At 31.0% G+C, this 19609-nt stretch overlaps 2 protein-coding genes across 11 annotated transcripts in view; one reads left to right on the forward strand and one right to left on the reverse strand.

The window, feature by feature from the left end:
- LOC113512517 (protein turtle-like) overlaps nucleotides 1–19609 on the reverse strand; it is an 83134-nt gene that overhangs the window by 35824 nt on the left and 27701 nt on the right. For all 5 annotated transcript variants that reach the window (XR_008253499.1, XM_052900242.1, XM_052900243.1 and 2 more), the window contains exon 2: nucleotides 385–416. The gene's annotated coding sequence lies outside the window, so the exon portion shown is untranslated. The remainder of the gene's footprint in view (nucleotides 1–384; nucleotides 417–19609) is intronic.
- The window catches only part of LOC113512335 (polyphosphoinositide phosphatase), a 64657-nt gene continuing 55000 nt past the window's right edge, over nucleotides 9953–19609 (forward strand). For 4 of the 6 annotated variants that reach the window (XM_052900244.1, XM_052900245.1, XM_052900246.1 and 1 more), the window contains exons 1-2: nucleotides 9953–10150; nucleotides 12217–12386. The gene's annotated coding sequence lies outside the window, so the exon portion shown is untranslated. The remainder of the gene's footprint in view (nucleotides 10151–12216; nucleotides 12387–19609) is intronic. The other 2 variants (XM_052900247.1, XM_052900248.1) reach the window with 1 other exon arrangement.

A 19609-nucleotide genomic window follows, 5' to 3' on the forward strand; every position in this document is an offset into this window, starting at 1 on the left:
ATATAGAAATGTCGACACAGAAGCTTTACAAAAGATAAGCTACTGGTTTATAAATCTATGTCTTATTCAAAGAATTCGAAGAAAGTTGTTTATAACAAAAACATTAGACATTGAATAAATTGTAAGTGGTTATACGACTATTGTCGTATTAAAGAATATTTTGAACTTGAATGTGTCTATTTATTAGCTGTATCTCGCGGCTTCGTCTGCGTGAGTAAGTATATAAAATATCCTACATATGTGCTAAGTTAGGATATAATCTACCCATGTAAAAAAGTAATAAACATCTATCTATCCATCCAATGTTACAAACTTTCGCATTTATTATATTAATGGGATAATAGGATTAACTTATCTTACTTATTATACAATAATAAATCTTACCAATATTCGGTGCATCCGATCACAGTTCGTTACTGCAACAAAAACAAAAGATAATTATAAATTATGTTAAAAAGGAAGTTTTTAGTTGTTGTTATAGGAATACTGTTGGGGAAATTTTCTTCTTATCTACTATTATTTTCAATTTTTATCTGAATTTTTAATTTAGTAACTAATTAGGTACAATAACTTTAATTGATGTTAAGTATACAAGTTAAAATTAAGATAAAATATTACTTTATTTTTTCTTATCTGAACAACGAAATTACAGATATATACGTTATGGCTAGAAATTCTTGACACCAGAGTGTAATGCGCTTACCTAGATGAATACTAGGTAGTAGAGATATGTACTATATAAATTTAAAAAAAGGATATTTTTACCAGTTCTCTACTTTTTGAAACCAACACTATATTATTATATACCGAGTATTTATATTGTATGAGCGATATGTACTGTGATATCAATTGATTTAAATTTTCACTTCTCATTCCTATTAGTTTAAATATAAAAGATTTTGTAACTTTCTAAAGAGCATGATTTAGTCTATTTTTTAAAATGATGTAGATTATTATAATATGTAGGTGCCTATAGTCATTGGCCTTAAACGATAAATATGAGGAGAACTAAATACTGTGTTTAAGCCAAATATCATGAACTCGTGACAGTTATTTTATGCGATGAAAATGGAATGGTTATCTGCCTGCGCTTTCGATGTACATTGGCGGGACACCAGTGAGGAATGATGATAGGTGAGGATGAAATCAAGTCGGTTTGACAATATTGATGAATTCTTCAGGAATTAACGGCGTTAGTTTCCAGAGGTGACCGCGTTTAGATCAAACTAGTAAGGGCAAATTGCTAGCAATGGGGCATTAGTTCCCATTACTAACAATCTTTCCTCCGAAAGAGGTAACAAACAAACTTATTTTTACATTTATAATAGTAGTAAGGATCTCAGGAGTAACTAAGGATATTTAGGATCTATGTACTTTTCTAGTACAAGAGTTATAATACCATCAAACTGCTCGCCATCGACAGAAAACTCATCCCCATACTTTAGAGCCTAGTTATTCGCGTACAGTGAGGCTTCAGATATTTCCTCTCACGAACGTTCAGGTTATAGAATATGCTCCCTATCGAGCCTTTTTTAAGAGACTACAGCACAGGGTTTTTCAAAAAGTGGTAGAAAGATTTCGTCAGGATCAGCAACGCACGCTTAATGTTCCTGGTATTGCAGGCTTATCATTAGGTGGGTGGTAAAATGTAAAAGATAAAGTTAACTAGTTATTAAGCAACAAAAGCCGATTACATCGTCGATTTTTATATAATTATTGTCACTATTAGATTATGTTATTTTATATATGAGTGAACGTAACTCAGTAGAGCCGGTTCGGACGACACGCGCGACAGTTGCGAGTGTCGTTTGTGTCGGTGATGATTGATTGGTGGGTGCCACGCCGTCGCCGCCGGCGCGCGTCACCGCCGGCTGTCCCGATCACGCGGCCGCACGTCGCTTGCAGCATCTCACTACGAGCAGTTGAGAGCTCCAACACAATATTTAATTTCTACTTAGATCAATTTTATCTAGATACTACATATTTGGTGAATACAGTGGCTCTCTATTAAAATTAACATTTTTATATTTATGCATTTTCGGAAAATAAATATTGTATTAGTAACGTTTATTATACTAACCTTCACTTTTTTGATACCTGACTCGATGTAGCCTGAACAGAAAATAAATATATCTATAATTTATTTATTTATTTTTAACTATAACATTTAAGTCGATTAGTACACATGTATGCCTGTGTGATAAGGTCGCCTTTGTGCACTATTATGTATAATTGTTTTTCTGATACAATATGGAATAAAGAATACCTACAATAAATTATAGTTTTTCGTCTTATTAGACAAAACGATCTTGACACATATTTTAGCACCGAAATCTTGTGATCTATAAAACACAGATTAAGGACAGTACCTGCGGCTATAGAATAATAAAAATGTTAGTCAGGCATCACTGGAATGCGATACAAAAACTGTATAATGGCTGCGAAGATTGTCACCGGCCGAGTCACATATTCTGTCACGGTGATTTGTCTGGTATGCGCAGCGTTTCACACTAATATTAACTTAGATTTAAACTTATGTGTTTTAGACTAAAAAATAACACGCATAGAATATAAATAACAGTAGATATAAAGTAAAATGAACAACACAAGTACAATGTACAAAATTGATCATGAAATCTAAAACATACACTTGTTACTTAAAACAGTTGACTGAAATATATTCTGTGCATTATAGCATGACGAATGTGACGTGACAGTTTATATTTTGGCAACATTACTATGAGCAAAGTGTATTAAGTAATTTAATGTAATTAACCATCAATATATCAGCCGTTAACTGTCCAATGCTGAATATAAGCCTCCCTCTTGGGAGATTTCGCCAGCAGTTGCCACGGTTGGCAAACAGGCTGGCAACCGCAGGTTTGATATACCTACATATCATTAGAACTTATAACATAACATTAAAACATAGTATCAGTATACATAAGTAGTCAACTGCTTGAATAGCAATTTAATTTTCAAACATTTAACTATAAACATAATATGCTTTAGGCTATCCAAAAACATGCACATATGTTCTCCAAATATTATCTTATACGTGGGAACTATGTAAATTAATGTAACATTAGTATCCGTCTGTGGAAACCAAATATTAATTACATATTCTGTTTTGCATTTGCAACAGTACCTACGTTTAATTGGTGTATTGATCTATTCGCTTCCTGTCTAGTCGAAATAAAATTGCAAATGTTATTTGTTTAACTTTAAGAGTATTGCATTGTAATTGCCTACCCGCCCTGGCGTTGCATAGTTATAATTATTTGTTTATTTATATAAAAAAAATATTATTATTTATTTTCTTATCAATTACCTAATAACAATGAAATTTGTATAAAAGCCGTGTTTTTTAATAGGTAATGGAATGGTAACCCCGCCTGCGCTAATGGTATACTCGTACGCTAGCAGGGCACTAGTGAGGAATGATAGGTGAGAATGAAAAAGCAGGCTAGTTAGCCCACTGTGATGATTACGCCTGGAATTCAGCACAATAGTTTTCCAAGGGGTATCACGTCGAGGTCGACCATTACTAACAATCTCTTCCCCTCCATATATATAAAAACCGTGTGTACGGTACCATATTATTTTTTTATCTTTAACCTTACAACTTACTTCGCTGAATTCCGTATATTCTATCCCTTTTACATGGGACATACAAAAAGTTAATACTTCTACCTTATCAGAGATTAAGCTAGAAACGTACAAGTTTTAGTGATAGTTGACATTGCTTAAATACGACCACAGACATTCAATTCCAGTTTATGACACAGAAAACGAAACGTGGATTTGTTGTCTTGAACCTAAAAATAAAACCTGACAATAGCAACAGGGTGTTCGAAACTGAGAACATGCCTACACAATTGAGGCAGTCGAGGAACGTGGGCTAAGTTATTTGTACGATTCCGCATGAGGATTAAAAAGTGTTAATGCTGATTGATATTTGTTTACCTACTGTCCTAGAAAAAATCAGAGAGAGACCACCGAGATACCATACGTTCTTCATACAGAGCCAATAAAACAAAGATATTTTTACCCTCGGAAAAATCTACAGTGGACTATTGTGACTTATCTTTCATATAGACCAAACCCTGCACCCTGCAATATTTTTTTTTAAATTAAAGATTTGATGCGAGGTTTCACTTTTACTAACTAAGAAGAGGCGATGATGGCTTTTTATTAGCACGTGGAAGACATACCTTCAGGTAAATGGTCTTCGTGTTTTGAAAAAAGGTTTGATCGAATAAAAAATGTTTAAAATATGAAGTAGGGAACTTCGAAAAACAATAAATGTAATATTCTAATTTTAACTTCTTTTATTCATAAGTTATGCATAACTTTCAGTGTGCCCTACGTACGTACTATGATTCTAGCAAAGTTATCACACAGAGAATCCAGTAATAGTAAAATTTTATTACACACATTTACATTGCATTCAAATGTTACGACAGACATGCTCAAATTTTTTTTGTCATAAATGTCATTTAACAAGGTTCAGGATTTATACTGTTCCGTACATCCTAAGCTATTTGCAAAAATTCTATGTTTATTAAACCTAATTACCGTTATATTGATTATTATGATGAGTTAACTATTGTAATCTTTTGGAGGAAACAATAAAAAGTATCTATCTATCTATGTATTAATTAATTACAAAACGCTGATTACTAAATATTATTAATGTTACTTTAACATAATGTTTTTAAATTTGCTGTTCCACTCAACATGGGGATATATTTCGTTCATCCTTACTGAATATTGGGAGTTCATATCCACAACCACTTTGGAAATTATTGTTCTTAATAAATGTATCGGCCATTCATAGGACGAGAGGGTACAAACATGTAACGCAATCAACTTGACTGGTTTTAATCATCGAGGGTTGTACAGTACATTTTAAGTAATACATTGCAAACGTGAACATTTTAATTTTGCCTTTTATCAGATTAATTCGCTTGCGACGTGCAAATATATGTATGTACACACGTATCTAAATATCCTGCGGGAGGATTATTATTAAACAAAGGATGCCATAATGCAGTCAACAATATGGAGAAAGAGAAACAGCGGGGAGGGGAAGAAATTAATAGTAATGGGTATTAATGATCCCACTCCTAGCAAAATACTCTATCAGATCGACATATAATCATGGTTAATTTCTGAATTAATCAGTAAGAACTGACAAATTCGACTTCATTATCATTTATCATCCCTTACCTATAACGCAAACGGGGTCACTATTCCATTCTCACCCCATTAATAAAAAAAAACAAGGAGAAGTTTCTCAATTCAAATGTATTCTTGAGTACATACATCACACAACCTTTTGCTGCTAATAATACTGAAGTGCTATTGATAGTTCTAACAGAGGGAGACTATAACAAAGTTGTCTCTTTGCGCCATTCGTATTTTTGCTGTGAAGCAGTTGTGTTTGCATGGCTATTTTTCGGTTTTAAGAGTGAGATATGGCAGTGAATTACAGGGTATAGAGGAATAACATCTTAGTATTCAGTAATGGCAACGCAGGGTGTCATGGGTGTCAAAGTATATTATTAGTATTATTATTCATGTGTATATGTGACAGTTACCACTTTCCATCAGGTGGGCCGTCAGCCTAAAAATATAATATAAATAAGTAAATGAGTTGTTTGCCATTTTAAATTGTAGAAAATAAATAAGTAAATAGCTATTTTTGTAATCGATATGGCTTACTCATACGTTGATACCATATTCACTTTGCTACGTTTGAAGTGGTTGTTTTAAAAGCTGTTTTAGGAGCAAATTTTTTAATTTCATTATTTCTAATATTAATATGAACTGTCACTTCATATATTAGTATGATATGAAGTGACTAAAAGTATACGTTACATTAATTATGATTATGTGTTGTTGTTCAAACTCGTGAAAGTGTGTTAGGATATGTTATTAAAAGCTTTTCAGAGACAATGACTCCCTGTAGAGGCGCATCGCGGCACCGCACCAGAGCTGCTCTATTTACCATAGTATTTCTTATTATTATCTTCTTCGTGTATTATTATTGTGATAGTTTCAAATTTATACTTTATGAATTAAACGAATCAACCTATTAAATATAATTCATAATGATTTTATAAAAGCGAGATTTTGCGATACTTTTTGTTCCGGCATAGAATAGTCGGTCTCTTCATTTTCCGTGGTAAGTTCTGGCAAAACCCCCTCAATAGAGAGAGGCCATGTCCAGCAGTGGACAATTAACGGTTAATATGGTATGGCATGAAGATTTTTTTATGTAATCCTAAATATGTAAGTTGATGGCCCACCTGATAGAAACTGGTAAGTAATCATTACCTATAGATATGAACAGCTCCATAAACATTGAACAGCATTACTTTTTGTTAAATTTTTATACTTCGGTTTTGTGAAAGCGGAAGATAAAACTGTGCGAGAGAACGTACGATGGCTCTTACTTATAAAGACGAACTACATATTTCAGCGAACGCTAAATATCACCAGCAATATAAAAAAGAGGTATTTCTGATACTCGCTATTTTAGTTATAACTTGAGTAAGTGCCTAGTAGTAGAAAAATCGAACTTGCGAATTGTTTGTTACCTATAGGCAAGTACCAACCTTCGACAGAGAAAGTATCTGTTAATAGTACGATATACGAATATACCTACGGCTGATACCAAGCTTTTGAAGTGTCTGGAACATGACCGATGGCTCCATACCCACTTTGTGCAAGGCGATCACTGCAATTCTAATTTCTTTAACACCCCATTCCATATTGTAATTTAATAATGAACACGAAAAATATGTGAAATGGCGCCATATCGAAAGCAGTTTTTAAAATAATAAATGTGTTCTAAATTCAATATAATTAAAAAGTTGAAAAAAAGAAAAGTTTTTATTTAGTAGTATTTATGACCAGACTAGTTATATATATCTAAATATTTTCGGGATATTACGATTCAACTTTTTTAAGTAATTTTTTTATTAAAAAAAAGAAAAAAAGACTTACGTTATATATATATATATATATAGTAAAACAGATATTTTAGTTTTCATACCTAAGTATTCGAAGTACTTTTACACATGTATCTAATAATTACAAAAACAAGGTTAATTGATACAATTATTCCCATTATTAGTCTGTTGGAAACATTTCAAAGAAATAGGTAAGTAGAAAAAAAAATCACAATGGAAAATACATTTCAGATATCTTCATTCGTTCAGTTTCAGGAAGTATATATTTTCCTCTGGCGTAAATGTGTTAAGTACCACAAAAAGGGAATAAATCAAGTCAGATACTGCTTGGTATAAATAAACATAATTTACGGTTACGTTTTCGCATCCCAAAAATAAAATGTTAAGGTCATTTTCAAGTAAACAGTTTTTTTTAGAAAAAAGTATACTTCATGATTAGAATATTATAACACATCCCATTGTCGTCTCATTAATAGTTTATTTCGTGAAAGCAAACTATCTAGAAAATATAAGAGAAATATATTTTTTTAATTTATTATCAATAACTTGGCAAGAAATCTATCACGTTTTTGATTTAATTACCCTTTGTCTATTGCTTTTTGAGGCTATATTCTATATTGAGTGATTATTCTAACCCCCTTATTCATAAAAACTAAATCGTTTTGCAAACCTATTTTTACTATTACAGTATTTTGTCACTGTCTTTCAAATTCAGATATTAGCGTAAAAGAGAAAGATAAAATCTATATCTTCAATAGCTAAAGGAGGTTTCACGTTTTCACGAATAAAGAGGTAAGTCTTTTGGAAATAATTATCAATCTTGTTAGTTCTCTGTGTAAGCACTTTGACTTCTAAAATACTCTGAATAGCAAAAATTAAACAGTATAGGCAATGTTTCGATTACTTTAGTGTATTTACAACGCATAATGCGTTAATTAATGATAATATGGGTCTATCATCAAATATGTGCCAAATTCCAGATTCATCGATGCGAATAGTTCTAAAGAAGAAGGAAATCGGCATGCTGCCGAAATGTTTGTTTAGTGCCCGATATGAACCGTGCTTTCCTCGGATCCGGACCGCACTGCGCTGGCTAGATAACTCCCAATTGTAGAGAAAGAGTTATATATAGGTATATATCTTCAATATTTTTTGCTCTAGTATTTTATAGTATTATTCCAAGCCAGTCACGGTTATAATTTTCGTAAAAAACTTTTTAATCCACGAAATAACTCAATGCCGGGTGCCTAATGCAAAATGTGATAAGAACTCGATAACGGAACAAATTTCCGCCGAAAGAGGATATATAAAAATATATTTAATGATAAATATTATATTGTGCCCTAACCAGAGATGATGTAATACACTATAATAGATAACTTCAACAGACCACAAGAAATTATATTAGATCAAAATGGAACTTTATATTATATTTAAATTATAATTGAAACTTGTCATACATATTGTATTTCCTATTTTACAAAAGAAGATGTCGATATACGACGCCATGTATATGTCATATGTGTCTATTTTTACTTCCACTTTATAGAAGTGTCATAAAATTATAATACAACTATCCTTAATAACAGCTAAGGTATAGCCTTTTATAATAAACTAGCATTCCGCCCTTAGCTTCGCTCGGCTCTACTAAAATTTTCACTTCTCCATACGATTACTCAAACATTTTTTTATACAAACCTTGTCCAGACAATTACAAAGACAATAAAAAAAAATAGTCAAATAGATGCAGCCGTTTTAAAGTGTAGTCGTAGTAAGTAGTGCATCTTTTTAATGCTTAACCACTCATTTTATTTATTAAAATAATACGTCAAGATACATTTTATGCGTAAGTATATAGAACGCTAATAAAAAAAAAAACAAAAAGTTGACCCGTTTTTAAGGCTCGATGCTCTATCTATATAATCTAAGGATAAAAACTAGCTCATATGTTTCACTAGTTGCTGCTAACTAACTTGTAAACTAGTAATTTATAAAGTAATTTATAAAAAAACCTTAAATTATATATATATATATATATATATATATATATATATATATATATATATATATATATATATATATATATATATATATATATATATATATGGTTTCTAAAGAAGCTTTACAATTTGCGAAGGATATAGATGCCGAAGCAGTTCAACGACATCCTATTAAAGTATCGTCTCACAGAAACCACAAGCCTCATCCTGTCCATAGTTGGCTTGTTGTACTAATGGTATGAGTATGTAACATCCGCTATTTTATAACGTAAAAAACTGGCAAGGAGTATGCCAAGTACGCACTACTAGGGTTCCGTAGCCATTTTAAGATCTTTGCTTAAAAATAATATCTGTTATTGATGTAAACAAACCGAGGTTTAATATATTTAAAATTTTTGGGGGAATATATATATATATATATATATATATATTAGCAACTTAGACTTCCTCTGTACCCTATAAATTCACTGCCATATCTTACCCTTCAAACCGTAACACAGTCATGCAAAGACAACTGCTTCACGGTAGAACCACGAATGGGACAGAGATGCCCAAGCAAACGACTTTTGTACAAAGTCTCCTTCTGGTAAATCTTAAATCTAATATTGATATCAGTTTAATCAATTCAATCAATATCAATGCACTCATAAAACAACAATTAAGTATGAATTTAAAATTGGGATCGGTTTACAATAGTTTGCATTGGCAAGTTGCAGTATACTAATAAACATCTATTAGAACAGTATGGAATCATCATTGCAGTTCGAGAATGTAATATATTACAATTCCATTATAGATTTTTGAAATTTATTTCACGAGTAACCTCACTAATGTTCTGAATATTTGATAATCTGAATTAAACTATGACAAGATAACGACTTTTAGTAAGCACTAAAATATAAAAAAAGGCGAAAAGGCTATTTTTTAGTGTATTATGTTCAAGTGTGTAGCTCATGCATTATTATTGTTTGTGATATCATCAGTGGTTCATATGCAATGATTCCGGTTAGTCGTTAGCGCTCAATTAACGTAGTGAATTGTAATATGTTTGTTTTTTATTTGCTGGCTATTTCATCAGAATTTTCCTAAGTACAACGTAAGCTGAAAGCTTTCTCTCTAATTGGAATTGTGGAACATAGTAGTTTTGAATCTTCTTCACCTTCCGAAGAGGTTTGTACTTTGAAATTACATTTATTCTGCTTTCTTCTTCCGTACTACCACTAGATGGCATTGTTTTCTAAATCGCACTAACAAAATTATTGTGACCATCAATATATATAGACTATGGACAAAGACCTTTTTGTTTCGGCCGGCTCGGTTCGCCGTGGTCTACGGACCCGGTAGGCCGAGGTTACCTAACCTAACCATTTTCTTGGGCCTCTTTTGCAAGTTTCGGGTCGGCTTTCGAGTCAGGAAAAATTGAAACTTCGCACAAAATCCATTCCATGACGGTTATGTATGGAGGGGAACTAGAACCATACAATAAATGGAGTTTTGTCGGACTAGGTAAGATTAATATGGAAATGCTAGCTTTTGCAAATAAAGTTTACATTCACTCGTTTATGCTTGCAACTTCGCTTGCGTGTGGAATTCGATTACTTGTGGGTATCGCTTATCCATCTAAGGCTAGGAAATTTTGAAAAGTGTTTTATATAATTTGTTTTCTAATCAGAAGTATAAAACTACATTTTTGTACTTCTAACTTCAATTATAACAGAACTTTAATACAAAGTTTCATTCTCTATTTCTCCCTTTTAGGAATGAATTCTTCAAACAACAATAAACATTAATTTTTGTTTTCAACCAAGAGCTTAAATCTAAAACACCTGTCTAATTTCAAAACTGACGAAATTCCATACAAACTTTCAATCCTCGTTTTTACCCCTCCAGAGATAGAATTTTTTAAAATTTCTTTCTTATTGCTCACCAGCATAAGTAATACCTAAATATTAAAGAACCTATTTTTAAAACTTCAAGATTTTCGATTTAGCAGTTTCGGCTGTGCGTTGACATATAAGTCAGTCAGTCAATAAGTTACTTAGCCTCCTCTTTTATATACAAATAGAAGATTAATTGTAAATATTTGTAGACAAAATTAAAGTAATATATAACATATTCCCTTTTAAAAGGCCTGCAGCATATCTGCAATACCTTTGGTGTAGTGGGTGATCGTGGGCGGCGGTAGTCACTTACCATCAGGTGAGCCGTATGCCCGTTTGCCCCCTGTGTTGTAAAAAAAAATATTTTGTATACGGATTACTAAGGTGTTTTTTTAATGGGTGAAAATGGCATGATAACCCAGCTTGCGCTATCGGTATACACTGGCGGGGTACCAGTGAGGTGTGACCGATGAGGATGAAAAGGCACATCAGTTAGCCCATCTTGAAGAATTCAACGATAAATTAGTCACGATAGTTTCCAGGGGGAACCACGTGAAGGTTGACCTGATAGCGTATATTGATAGCAATGGGGACTAACCTCACCATTACTAACAATCCCTTCCCCTCGGGGTTACATAGGGTAATTGTTATATTTCAAATTTAGTTTAAATCGTCTTGCAGTAATAGCGACGCGAGAATATTAAAGGCAACATTTGTAAAATGTTATAGTTTTGTCTAATAATTTACCATAATAATAGTAAAATTCTGTCTTTAATACTCTGACTTTTACTTTCACGTTTCAAAAATACTTAATATATGAGTACTTATTTATCTATTATTGTTTCATACCAATAAAATATTTCTATTTTGTTATGTTTTTCTAATGACCTTATTCAATCTAAAAAGGAGAACACGTTTTTCTTCTTTAAATGCGGATAATTTTTTTCTATTATTCTTAAACAACTTCCAAATAAGAGGTTTTAAATTCGACTGTATTTATGGATATTACGCGATATTTTCGGTAATGCCGAAGTCATTTGAATTTTTTAATGGTTTAGTCACGCATTGGTCCCATATTTATAAATTTTGTCAAGGTCAAAAATCGGTTTCGTTAGAATACAACCAAAAACAAAATATCGAACTGTATATTATTATCATTATGTGCATTATTATAAATAAATAAATTTAAAATATCAACTACATGTTTTATTGGCAATTAATTCATTCGCAATTTGCAGTGTCAATTATTTTGATTTTATTTTTATCCGTAAATAGCTTGATTCTATGTCTGAACAGTTGAACGTCTAGCGAAACTTTTGTCAAACAACAGTCAGTTATTGATTTTAGCACATTCAGTTGTTTCAGACTGGGTCGTTGAGGGCGCGGGCGGACGAGGGGGTGAACTGGAGGGTTGCGGGGTACCAGAGGGAGGAGGTGGCAGTAAAACGGCAACCATAGCTCCACACGTGAATATTTGATGGCTGAATCTCGCTGTGGCTACTGAGAATGTGTAGGAAGCTCGGTCGGTAAGTCGGCATCTCGACATTGGAGCCGCACGGTTCAATGAACACTCATTAGTGCCGCTTATAACAGGAAGAACGGCGAAATGGTTGTCAAATATGGGAAATTATGAGTTTACTAAATATCATATTTTAATTTTAATATAAATAGAAGCCTATATCTTTCTTTGTCTCAATTTAGTACGTGTATATCAAATTTTATTTTCACGATGGTTGGTTGAGCCATTAAGGTGTTCAGATGTAATGAGCAAAAATTTTTTAATATTATTAGAGATGATGACAAAAAAAAAAAACTAAATTAATCGTTATACTACAGGAGTTGGATTTTTCTTTTACTCAGAGAAATATTAAATGTTAGGTTCACAGCAACAGTCTACAAATACGAGTACATCTAACTACTCCATTAGAGAACAGTCGTGGAGATATTTATTTTTATATTTATAAGAACGTATCTATTTGCTTAGTCCATCTGAACTAGGCAATAGATTTTAATGCGGTTTTCTCTATTATTTACAAAATTTTTTCCGACATGTTTTCATATGTAATGCCTTCAAATTACAAATCATAGGGAAAAAAGACTGCGTTTTGTAATCGTGTCAGCAATAAAAAGAAATTACGTGGCTAGTTTTAAATTTATAAAATATGACATTATTAATTTAACCACAAATATAATTGATATTTGATCAACAGTACCAACTAGGAGTTCGATCAAAGCAGAAAAAATGACTGATTTTTAGTTTAAAATATATTTTTTGTTATTTATTGCAACAATATTACAGGAATTATTTATGATGTTGAATAGATATAAAGGATAAGAGGCAGTAACTTATTGTTCTTATTGGTAGTATTATTATATTATTTAACTTATATACCGCGGCCATTAAACTATTAGATCTTTTGTATTTAACATTTAGTTAGACAACGCAATATTTGAGTTCTGTCGTTATTTAGCGGTGCCACATTTGAGTTCTGTTTTACTACGTGAGGTGTTATTTAGCGGTGCCACATTTTAGTTTGTAAGGTGTTATTCAGCACTATTTTATTCTAGTTCTGTTTTAGTTGACGAATCAATATTGTAACCTCATAATATAAGGTTATCTATGATTTTTTTAATGGGTGATAATAGAATTATGAACCCGCCTGCGCTATCGAGAAATGATAGATGAGAACGAAACAGGTCAGTTGGCCCATAGTGACGAGTTCAAAAAGAATTAATTAAGATGGTTTCTAAAGGCAACCACGTAGAGATCGACTTGATATTGGTCGGTATATTGCTAGCAATGGAGCTGTTAGATCCTCATTACTAACTATCCTTTTCCCTTCGGGTATCTTATGTTATGAGCTTATCATGACTTGAGTACCAGGCAATTAGTGCAATTGTGGGAACTTATTGTTATTACAAATGTTATAATTATATTATTTATAGTATATAGACATAACATTTATTTACTTGACGTGTGGAGTCTTATAATGTAAATTTTACGGCTATAAGGAGTATTGGAATGCCAATGTTACCTCATTTTGAAATTCAGGCTGTGCACCTCGTGAGCAAGCCGTTACATTGGACGGGGGAAGGGGGAACTTTTAATAATTGATTCCCACCCGAAGAAACATGTTGTCGTCGGCGACAATCCTTTCCTTAAAACAAAATTGACGATATGTAGATAGTTCCCCATTCAATGTATATAAAATATCAAATACTACCCTATTTTTAATAAAACAAATTATATAATATGACTTCATATATTTTTATATATATGTACGTATAAGTTTCTAATCATATAAAATGTGAAAATATAAAAATGCTTGAACTTACGAGTACTTGCACTTGAACGGATGAATGTATTTGGATTAAAGGTATATGAAAGATCTTATTATAGAGGTTATTATTTTTATCGATAAAATAATATAATATTGATATAAATATATAGTTTATAACTATATATTTATATCAATAGACAAAAAAAAATCGCGCATTATAATTTATTAAACATAAAGTACATCTTTAGTGGACTTTATATGTTTAACAACTGGTTTGTGGTTAAAAGGTTTTAACTATGTATAGATATATTACATGTACAACTGTAATTTCTTGTTTTTAAAATTATTTCAGTTTTTAAGTACGAAGTAAGTATTACCAAGCATTTTTTTTATAAATTTTAATCTATAAATATAAAATAAAGCTCAAAAGTCAATATTTTGTTTATAAAATTAAATGTACAGAAACGGAGGTAATTTAAATAGTTTAAATACATGTTTTAAAGATTTTGTTGTATTATAATAATAATATTTGCAGTAAATGTAATTTAATTAATTCTATTATATCATAAAATGAACTTCATTCGATCTACTAATAAAAGACAAAATTAAATCAGAAGTTTTATTTGATGAAGTTTATGCATAATAAAATAAAACTTTTAGCTTAATTTATCTAGTCAGAATTTAACCGACTTCACATTAGTCAGAAATTAAAACTCATTCGAAGTTAATCGAAAATTTTATATGTTGTTAATTGTTGCTGTTGAGGTTAAATGTAACGTAGCTCAAATTGAGTAGGATTTCATTCGGTGAATTCAAATTTAATGAGACAATAGGCATTCCTACCTCACTATTATGGTCGAAAATTCGAATAACTGAAATATGCAATTAAAAAAAGTTCATTATTGCTGTTTGAAAATTTCCTCTGACAGTGTCGGAAACACTCAACAATGTTCCCCCTGACGACGCAACGGTAAAAAACTTGCATTACGTTGTGTGGGAGCGCCAGACGCACAGTTGCGATTGTTTGTAGCGATAATGACGTCCGCCGCAACTTTTATAATGCTTCCTCTTCGCATTGAAATAATTGTGCATATCTACAACTTGTATATTCTTTTTCAATAGATCTTAATAAAAGGTTGACCAAGTTTTGTTGATATTGTCACAGAAACACTCATTTAAAGAAATTTGTAACATATCAACACATATTGTATTATATTTGTCACTATTTTATAAAAATAATGTCATGAATATTTTATTTAAAACTCTAAAATCTGTTTCGTTGTTTTTCTGGAAAAAAATAATGTTATAACGTACCCGAGGCCGTACCGTCATTAACACTAGAAATTAAAAGTAATAAAATATTGATTTGATCGTGAAAGTTATATTTTATATAATCTATAAGAGTCACTACATATAAATTAAGCATTTATATTTTTACCCACTGTTTATTTATTGTATAATCAATGTTTTAGCCCTGTGTGTCCCGGCATAGAATGGACCACCCTTTCCTTTCCCATGGGTATTTTAAGAGGCGACTAAGGGAGGGTCAGGGATGGGCAGCAGCGTCTCTCTTAAAATATCTCTAAAAGCCAACCTGCCTGCCAAGCGTGGCAACTACTAACAAAACTCCTCTTATGAGGAAAGCTTATGTCCAGCAGTGGACAGTTAATGGCTTAAATAATAATAATAAATCAATGTACATGTAACATAAAATGCAAAGTTATATAAAATGTAAATATTAAACCTTTCAGCTTATATTTTGTATTTGCAGAGATTTATTGCAGTATAAGTATTGAAAGTGGTTCCGCGTTCCAGATCTGATTAGCGATTTCCCGATAACGAGGGCGGAAGTTGGCAAGGATGCGATGCGCCACGCTATATCCCAAGATAGCTAGCTTCTCAATTACTTACCTATATTAATTAGATCATTTAGATCCATGATAATAAAGGAACAGTTTAATTTATGACTGGAAACTTGAGCTTTAATCTCTTTTAATATTTACTTATTTAACTTTTCTGTATTTAAATAAGGTATACTTGATTGACATATCTACGAGTAAAAGCTTTCTCTACTAACAGTGGAGCAAGCAGAGAAGTTTATTGTTGGTACAATTTAAAATTAAAAAAGTAGAAACAAAAAATGTATGTACTTAAAAAAGAGATGGAACTATAAAACCTACAAATAATATGGGTATAATAATTATAATAATTAAAGGTATTCTTTTACTATATTAATATTACAATAAGGAGGATAAGATTATTATGTTATTGAGGAACATACTATAACTTGTATTTGTAATTATGTGTGTGACAAAATATAAGCCAGATGATTACAATATCCTTTTATATAGAAAACGATTATCAAATTCACTTTTTACGGGATCTACTTATATAGGAATAGAATCATAAGGATTCGACTTTTTTTATTATCCCATGAGATCTAGTAGAGTTTTTGGATTACGACAGCGCAATTAGATGACTCTTGAATGCGATTGGGGAACCCAAACGAAACCACAAATTAAAAGCCAAAAGAATTTTCAAGATTTATATTTAGATAATTTAAAAAAATATTGTTACTTGTTTTATGATTAATAACTAATACGGTTGCCTGGTAGAGAATGCCATTAGGCATTAAGTCCGTCCTGTAGACGTATTTTAATGTATGTAAAAAGTATAAATAAACAAAAGATAGTATCAGATAAGTATAATCATAGAATATTTTGTAATATTTTATTAGATATAATAATATAAATGAGGATGCCACTCCGCGAGTAATTCCTCCACTCGTACACGAGCAGTATAGTTTTTAATGTAAATTATCTATTTCCCACTAGTGGAACTAGTGGAATAATAATATAAATAAAGAATAAATGGAAAACGAGGATGAGAAATATCATTGGGAATGTGTTTACATAAAGTTAAAATTGTTTAAAAAGTTTAGATTGGCAAACATTATATTGGAACGGCAAGAGCGAATGTAGAGTTCTTACAGTAAGTTTTATCATTTTGATGTTTAGTTTCATGTCCTTATAAATTACATCATCACATTCAATATAGCAAGGATATATCGCGTATAAAAGCAATACTTGCGAAAGTAAAAATTCGACAATTTCCATGAAATTGCCTTAATTGATCAAATCTGTCACAGAGTAATTCATTATTTGTTTAATTATAACATTTTATTGTACAACAAAAACTTAAAATACGTACAGAAGAGATAAAAAAGTTAATACCTACAGTGAGTATATTGGCGAATTTATTCCGTAAAGAAACCCTGTCGTAGACATGATTATGATTAAGTAACATTACTTGACAATATATCAGCATCATCTATTTGAATTTGTAGAAGTGTTAGATACCTACCTAAAAGATTTTAATATTACCTAGTATCATCATTTCAGCCGTTAACTGAACTGCTGAACATAAGTTTTCCCCGTAAGAGGAGTTTTGCCAGTAGTTGCTATTTTTGGCAGGCGGGCTGGCAACCGCAATTAGGCTTTTAGAGATGTTTTAATTGATTACCTACTATATAATGTATATTTTATTATGCAGATATACAGTAAGATCTTTAAATTTTACTTGTAACATTATGATACCAATTTCGTACTAAAAATATATGTAAAAATATATTTTGAATATGTGTTTGCATATTTATATATACATATATAAATATATTATATAATATACGCTAATAGTATAATATATGCATTATATATGATACTGTTAGCATATATTAGTTAATTTACAGCTAGATGATGTAAATGACGTGGGTCGCACCATAGTAACTCTCGCACATGGTGAGTGACCTTACTGGTGATGTTACCTTGAACTGAAACAGTTATGTAACGTTTATCTCATAATATAATTAGGTGGTTATGCTAAGATTCATTTTGTTTTATATGCTTAATTAAAACGCGAAACTGTTAACATTCATATTTAATAAAGTTCATTTAAATAAACGATACATGTATACAACATTTAATTCCTACAGTTAAATAAATTATATCTGCATCATGAAAAGATTAATATCTAACTTATTCTCACAACTATCTTATGTTTAAATTAATAAAGCAGATTTAACTAACATATATAAGCACTTACAGGTGTAATATATTTTCAATAAAAAATATGTTTAACTGCAAAAATACAACTTAGTCGGTGAAAGTATTATTGATTGAATAATTTAAGAATTTGTTGCACAAAAAAACATCAACTTCAGCAGAGGAAAAATCGGTTATTTTGATTTAAAAATTAAACTAGTGAACCGATTTTGATAAAATTTCTATGAGACCAATTGGAAAATGTATCCTTTCAGATAAAAAAAATTAAATCAGTTTATAAATGACAGAATTATGAGGTGACAAACATAAAAATACATCCGAATTGAGAACCTTTTCCTTTGTATAAATTAGTTGAAAACATTGTCAAATTTTAACAATTTTATCAAATAGAGAATCAATCGGTCATTTCGTCTATCACTGATGAAATATATAAGTATCTATTAAGAATGTTTTGTCACGTATACTCATTAGATAATTAAAAACATAATTTTAACTTTTTAAGAATCTACAATAACAAAAATATAACATCAATAACTTACACCCAACATGCGTACCTAATATTTTTATTATAGACCAATTTCTGGTGTTCAAAAAACTTTCAAAGAAATATAAAACAATATTTGCAATAAACATAGTACAAGTAATTAATAATTTAAGTACTGTAAATAATACGTAATAAATACAACGTTCTTTTCTATCCCAAATACTAGGTGTATCCTTAATTTCATGACAACAGATTGAGTGGTAACAAACAAACAAAATTACTTTCAAATTTATAATATTAGTAAAGATGATTTAAATTAATAAAATGGTTTGAGAAAAAAATATATCATCACTACATACTATAAAACAAAGCCGCTGTTGCTGTCTGTCCGTCCCTATGTATGCTTAAATCTTTAAAACTACGCAACGGATTTTGAAGCATTTTTAATACGAGTAGATAGAGTGATTCAAGAGGAAGATATATATATATATATATATATATATATATATATATATATATATATATATATATATATAATACATGCATAATATTGTAAAGAAACACTGTAATTGTAATATTAAAGGGTTCTAATGTGATGTGATATAATGTGCACCCGTGCAAAGCCGGGGCGGGTCGCTAGTAAATTAATCAACATATAATTGTTTGAGTAATTTACTTAATGTCGGTAAGATTCATACGTCGGTGGTTACGATATACTTATACACAACATAAATTGCACACTTATATTTACGGATTCTTTCATATAAACTTCTAATTGTATTAATGTTAAAATTCGCCATTAATAGTAACCTTGTCCTTTTCGGGTATTTATTATTATGCATTTTATTGGGCTCCGTCCATTAAATATTCTAAAGCGGAGGCAGGGCGAAGGGCACCATAATTACACAACTTTTACACGTATT

The sequence above is a fragment of the Galleria mellonella genome, unplaced genomic scaffold, assembly GCF_026898425.1.
Source record: "Galleria mellonella isolate WM207_F2 unplaced genomic scaffold, CSIRO_AGI_GalMel_v1 utg64, whole genome shotgun sequence".
NCBI lineage: Eukaryota > Metazoa > Arthropoda > Insecta > Lepidoptera > Pyralidae > Galleria > Galleria mellonella.